The 6,348-nt window shown below is 42.2% G+C and overlaps 1 long non-coding RNA gene across 1 annotated transcript in view; it reads right to left on the bottom strand.

Moving 5' to 3' along the window:
- Window positions 1-765: 765 nt before the first annotated feature.
- Window positions 766-6,348, bottom strand: part of LOC136788706 (uncharacterized) — a 130,181-nt gene continuing 124,598 nt past the window's right edge. The window contains exon 2 of the long non-coding RNA XR_010827340.1: window positions 766-2,262. This is a non-coding gene — a long non-coding RNA (uncharacterized lncRNA). The remainder of the gene's footprint in view (window positions 2,263-6,348) is intronic.

Raw genomic sequence — 6,348 nt, 5'->3', positions numbered from 1 at the left:
CGTAAGTATTTAATGTGTATACCGTTCGGTTGGGTGGGATTCGGTTGCCTGTGTGTGTGAGAGTGTGATTGAGACGGAACGTAGTTCCGAAGCGATTGTGGAGGTCTTCTAACCGCGGTTCCAATCTCCCGCGAGGGACTTGGCCGGTGAAGGACCGAAGCGATTCCTATAGGATTCGTGGGTGGGTGATAGGTCCTAAACCCCCTGCAAGACACTCTCACTAAGGCAACCAAGGGCTGTAGGAATTGCCACAGTAAAATTCCTAGATGGGTCAGACAAAATTGAAGACCCGGGACCAGAGAAAAGGGAGCAAATTACCAGACATACCACCAGAAAGTCCATTAGGGATAATGATTAGAAATTGGAACGATAGGGGCCCCAGAAAAGGGAAAAAGTAAATTAAAAATGGTTCAGTATTGTATGACAGAATGGCCAAAGGAGCCTTTAAGACCACATGTCTTTTGGCCCGTTTTCGGATCCTTTGAAGACTGGGTTTGCCAGGCCTTAAATATACATGTTAATTCAAAGGAACCTTTTAGCCAGGAGGAAAGTGATTATGCAGGATTATGGATCAGGATCTCACGTCCTTTTCCAGCCTCAATATTTACACTAAAAGCAGACGAGAAGTTTGACGACGAAGAGAACAAAAAAATAAAAAAAGAAAAAAAAAAGGAAAAAGAAAAAGATGATGAATGGGAGTCATTGGATAACCTACCACCTCTATATCCTAACAATCCACCCCCGGTGGTGCATCTTGTAATCCTGTTTTGTTCTTAAATGTTTTGACTGTGTCAAGGAGGAAGGTGGGAGCATTATCTAAGTAACAGTTTAGAAGTTTGTGTATATTCGCGGTGGTGTTCGGTCAGTTTCCCAAGTATCGGGGGAGCGGGGCTGACTGATTATCAAAGTGGTAGAACGGAGAGTCACTTCTTTGGTGGTTCGGGCCTGAGCTCTGGGAATTTGGTAAGAAGGGGGAGAGCGAATTTATTTAGGCCTCAATACCTTTTTAAACCCCCATCTTGACGGATACACAGGAGTGATTCCTTGTTTTGTGTAGGCTTACTAACAAAGTGCATGAGAAAAATTAGCATTTGGCTTGAAATTCGGTCTTATTGAAATGTAAATTTTGTGGAAAAGGTGTTATTGTTTGTCTAGAAGACAGAAGGCTGAGTGCTTCAGGTGTTTTTCCGAAGTCCTGCGGATTTATGATTGGAATGGGGCTCATTAATAATCTGAAATAGTAAAGTTTGTATGTGGAAAGAAGAGTTTAATCCCAGAGAATTGGGACATTTGGGAAGAAGATTAGGAAAAGATAGTAAAAACCTGCAATAAAAAGGTTTGCGTGGAAATTGAAACAAGGGACAGTAACTAATATAAATAAATAAAAGGGAATGGGAAATCAAGGAAAAGGGGAAAATCCAAAAAAAAAGGCGTCCTAAAAAAAAAAAAAAAAAGAAAAGCCTCCTTGGGTGCATAGTGGCACATTGGAAGGATATTGTTAGAAATGGGGGCACAGAAAGCAAGAGGACTTTCACTAAGTATTGCAATCAATGGTGGCCACTATATAAACTAAATGGCCACTTTATGGGTCAATCGACTATAACAGTGTCTTGCAATTAATGTTTTTGAGGAGAGAAGGAAAATAGGATGAAATGTTGTATAGTGATATGTTGTTTCAGCATGTTGGAGGGAAAAGGTTTGGAATTAAGTTGGCCCCTGACTGAGCCTTTGGTGTTGGCATTAGAAAAGTACGGGCTGGAGAAAGATAAAGGAAGTGTTAAAAGGGTTGTTGAAGGTGTTAAAGGCTGTGTGGCATGTAGTATTTAACAGAGCTGTTTGATGCTGAATGAGCAGGGAAAGAGGATGTAGGAATGTTAATAGTTCCGCCTCAACCCGAGGCTGAGATCTCTAAATCGCGGGTGTGAACCCTCTGGGGCAGGGGGACCGTGATCGGTCCGAGAGAGTTGTCGTGGAAACAGAAAAGCAGCTAACTCTTGAAACAACCTGAGTTCATGTGTGAGCTCAGGTTGCCAATGGGACCGCTCAGGGAACTTTCAACGATTGCATTCCCCTGACCGACCCCCTCACTGAGACCCTAATCACCCCGGAAATTATGTAAATACTAAAATCTGGTTAAATTGGCTATTGGGAATTGAGAATCTGTTCCAACAAGGTCCAAAAGAAACCCCTATGGAATTTATGGAATTTTTGAATTTCTGGACCAACTTTGAAATGCAATGAAAAAAAAAAAAATGGACCTGGCTTAAAAAAAAAAAAAAAAAAAAAAAAAGAGAGAGAGAGAGGCAACTGGCTAGCCTCTTTCCAGGGCAATCAGCCCCTGATATCAGAAAGAAATTGTCTTAGGCTGCAGGACAAACTTACAACAGTCAGGAATGATGGGGACCTGGGGCATCTACCCTAGCAGGTCCACTAGTTGAAATAAAGCTAGGAAACGAAGACAGAGGCTTGAATTTTTTGTTGGTTATGGGAGCTTCTTTCTCTGTGTTAATTAGGCTGTAAATGTAATAGGAGCAACATATTCAGTGTTAAATAGTTTAAAAGGACGATTAGGAACTAAGACAACTACAATAATTGGAGCCACAGGGAAAGAGGAGGAATGGTCATTCTTACAACCCCTTGATTTGCGTTTTGGGGGTAAGGAACTAACCCATGAATTTTAGTATGTACCAGAATGCCCGATGCCACTCTTGGGACGGGATCTATTAGCCAAATTAGATGCAACAATAACCTTTGAGGATGGAGAATTAATAATGAAGGTACCTGAGTCCAAAGTAGGCCAAATCCTAATGATCAAAGATAAACCCTTTGTTAATATTCCAAGAGAAGTAGAAAATGCAGTTATAGCAACAGTACGGGAAACAGATGTACCAGGGAAGTCGAAACTGGCACAACTGGTAAAGGTGGAATTAAAGGAAGGAGCCAAACCTGTTTGAATCAAACAATATCCACTTAAGATAGAAGCTAGGCACAGGAATGGTGAAAATTATTGACAAATTTCTCAAATATCAGATTCTGGAAGAATGTAAATCGGAATACAATACTCCAATTTTTCCAGTAAAGAAGCCGAATGGCGAGTATAGATTTGTACAAGATCTTAGAGCAATAAATGAAATAACAAAGGATATTCACCCGGTAGTAGCTAATCCTTACACATTGTTAACATCTGTGAAAGGGAAATATAAATGGTTTACCGTGATAGATTTAAAGGATGCCTTCTTTTGCATACCTCTTGATAAAGATAGTAGAAAATTTTTTTGCCTTCAAATGGGAAAACATATTGAAGTTTTTGGACCACATATGGTAACAACCGTTTTGGAACAAAGGGGGGGGGGGCACTGGTTATCACCCAGCTGGATGATGAAATATCAGGCAATCCTAATTGAACAAGATGACACAACCTTGAAAACGACTAACCTGTTATATCCAGCAGTATTTCTAGGAACTGTTCCAGAAGAAGGACCGTTGGAACACAGTTGTGTGCAAATAATCGAACATACGCCAGCCACAAAGATTTGAAGGATGTACCCCTTGAAAGGTATTCAGTGGGAATACCACACTCCGTGGCACCCACAAAGCTCAGGGAAAGTAGAAAGGATGAATCAAACAATAAAACAACAATTGGCTAAGTTAATGATCGAGACACAGCTGCCCTGGACGAAAATGCTTACCATTGGCACTTTTAAACATAAGAACTAAACCACACAGTGAGACTGGATTATCATCATATGAAATGTTATATGGTATGCCTTATTCTCAAGGGATGCCCCTAGGGAACAATGTAGTTGAGGATCATAGTATCCAGAAATACATAATTACCATTGGAAGGAGATTACAGGAGATAAGAGAAATTGGGATGATGACTCAGACACCACCTTTAGGATTTGCTATTCATAAAATACAACCAGGAGACAAGGTCTTAATAAAAACCTGGAGAGAAGAATCATTGAACCCCCGATGGGAGGGACTGTACCTTGTTTTACTAACTACTGAAACAGCTGTGAGAACAGCAGAAAGGGGTTGGACCCACGCATCCAGAATAAAAGGACCAATAACTACCGAAGCCTGGAGGGTTGAGTCCACTCCTGGGGAACTGAAACTGAGACTAAAGAGGAACTGATATCCCAGCAATGAGGTTCTGCATGAATTAAGGGCACTGGATAAAGAGGACAAGGCTGAAGGGAGGAAAGGGAGAAGGCAAGACCGGGGTAGGACCCTCCACTGCGGCGTGTATGGTCTACCGAGGGAGGCAACCCCTATGGGTATTGACCGCCGAGTGAGAGTGCCTCGACCGGACTTCTCCCACACCAAGATCAGTTTGTCCTGAGAAAAATAACATGAGAACCTTTTAAACCCATAATAAAATTGTGATTAGTTTTTCCAGGAGCTGGATCACCCTGAAGGGCTGAATGGTAACACAAGCTCTGAAAGCGGGCCCAACCCCATGATTGAAGGCGCTTCCCACACTCTCAAGATTGGACGGCGAAAAAGGCTTATAATATGACAGGTCGCCAAAGAGAACTGAATTGTGACTGTAAGTGGAAACCCAACGTGGGAGCTTGGAAGCGTGCATATACGAGTACAAACGGGGCAGACATTGTAACAGGACCACTCGGTAACAAGGACACTCTGTATTATCACGCCCAAAAGGGTAAAGATGGATGGGATGGTCATTTTCCAAACGGGACGTGGGCCCTAAAGAGACATTATTGGGTGTGTGGCAAACATGCTTACAAGAGGCTACCTGGAAACTGGTCGGGAATATGCTATGGGGGGTACATAAGACCCTTGTTCTTTTTATTGTCACAAACACAAGGAAATCATTTAGGAATAAGATTATATGATGACCTGAACAGAGTAAAACGATCTATTGATACTTCCTTAGCCGGGGATAGTGCCCAAAAATGGGGAAAGGATGAATGGCCTCCTGAAAGAATCATACAGCATTATGGGCCAGCTACCTGGAACCCGAATGAGTTGGTATCAGGAGCCCGAGAACCTATTTATAATTTGAACCGAATAATTAGGTTGCAAGCTATCCTCGAAGTTGTAACAAATCAAACAGCGACAGCCTTGGATCTTTTGGCTGACCAATCCACTCAAATGAGAAATGCTATATTCCAACATAGAATGGTCTTAGACTATTTACTAGCAGAAGAAGGGGGAGTATGTGGAAAACTGAACGATTCTAATTGTTGTCTACAGATTGATGATAATGGAAAAGTGGTTAAGCAGATAACAAAAGAAATTAAAAAGCTAGCCCACGTCCCAGTACAAACTTGGAAGGGTATGGATTGGGATTTCTTTTCATGGTTGCCCGGTGGACCATGGGTTAAAAGGATGCTGTTTTTATTTTTATGTGGTGTAATGACATTATTGTTTATACCTTGTATGATACCTTGCTTTACGTTGTTGATACGGCGAGTAATAAATAGCACCCAATTTGTGATGACTTCAGTGGAGAGAAAAGGTGACGTGTCGATAATGATGCTTAAGAAGTGGACACCCCGAGAACTGACTGATGAAATCCAATTGTTACTGACAAAGGTTGAAGGAGAGACACGAATTGATGATTAAAAAAAAAAAAAAAAGGGAGGAATTGTAAGAAATGGTCCAGCAATTCGTGCCACTAAGGGGTTTTGAAGGGTTAACATTGAGGCCTGGGTTTGGGCGAGAAAAGAACAAAGGGATTTCTTCGGAGAAAAACTGCTGACTTTGCACGGATGTGCAGTAACTTCTGATAGCCGGCCAAGAGACCACTAGATAAGGAGGAAGAATAAGAGCCTTCCTGTCTCCCTGTCTCCCTGGACCACTAGATAAGGAGGAAAATATGAGCCTCCCTGTCTCCCTGTTCGAGCGGCCCCTGAGAAAGTAACAGAGACTGATAAGCAGGCGACATCGGATTTGGGAAACCAATTATAATAACCCTGCCTCTTCTAGAAGTAGTAATGAATATGTATTAGCCTAGGAGTATAAAAACCAGCTGCCTTACGTAACAGGTGTGCGTCCCGGTGGAGCAGAGACTCCCGGCGCACCCAGCGCTGTTTGCTTGCCTCTATTCGTTTAATAAATTGTAAACTCTGATTGTAATCCTATTTGGGACTCAGTCATTTATAACAATGGAGAAGGACTCTTTACTCAGGTAGAAAATGATAGGATAGGAGCGAATGGTTTTAAACTAAAAGAGGGGAGTTTTAGACTAGAGGTTAGGAGGAAATTCTTCACTCAGAGGGTGGTGAGGAACTGCAACAGGTTGCCCAGAGAAACTGGGGATGCCCCATCCCTGGAGGTGTTCAAGACCAGGTTGGACGAAGCCTTGGCCAACCTGGT

The sequence above is a fragment of the Anser cygnoides genome, chromosome W (genome assembly GCF_040182565.1).
Source record: "Anser cygnoides isolate HZ-2024a breed goose chromosome W, Taihu_goose_T2T_genome, whole genome shotgun sequence".
Lineage (NCBI taxonomy): Eukaryota > Metazoa > Chordata > Aves > Anseriformes > Anatidae > Anser > Anser cygnoides.
Note: the sequence above shows the minus strand (reverse complement) of the source record. Positions and strands in the feature narration are given on the sequence as shown.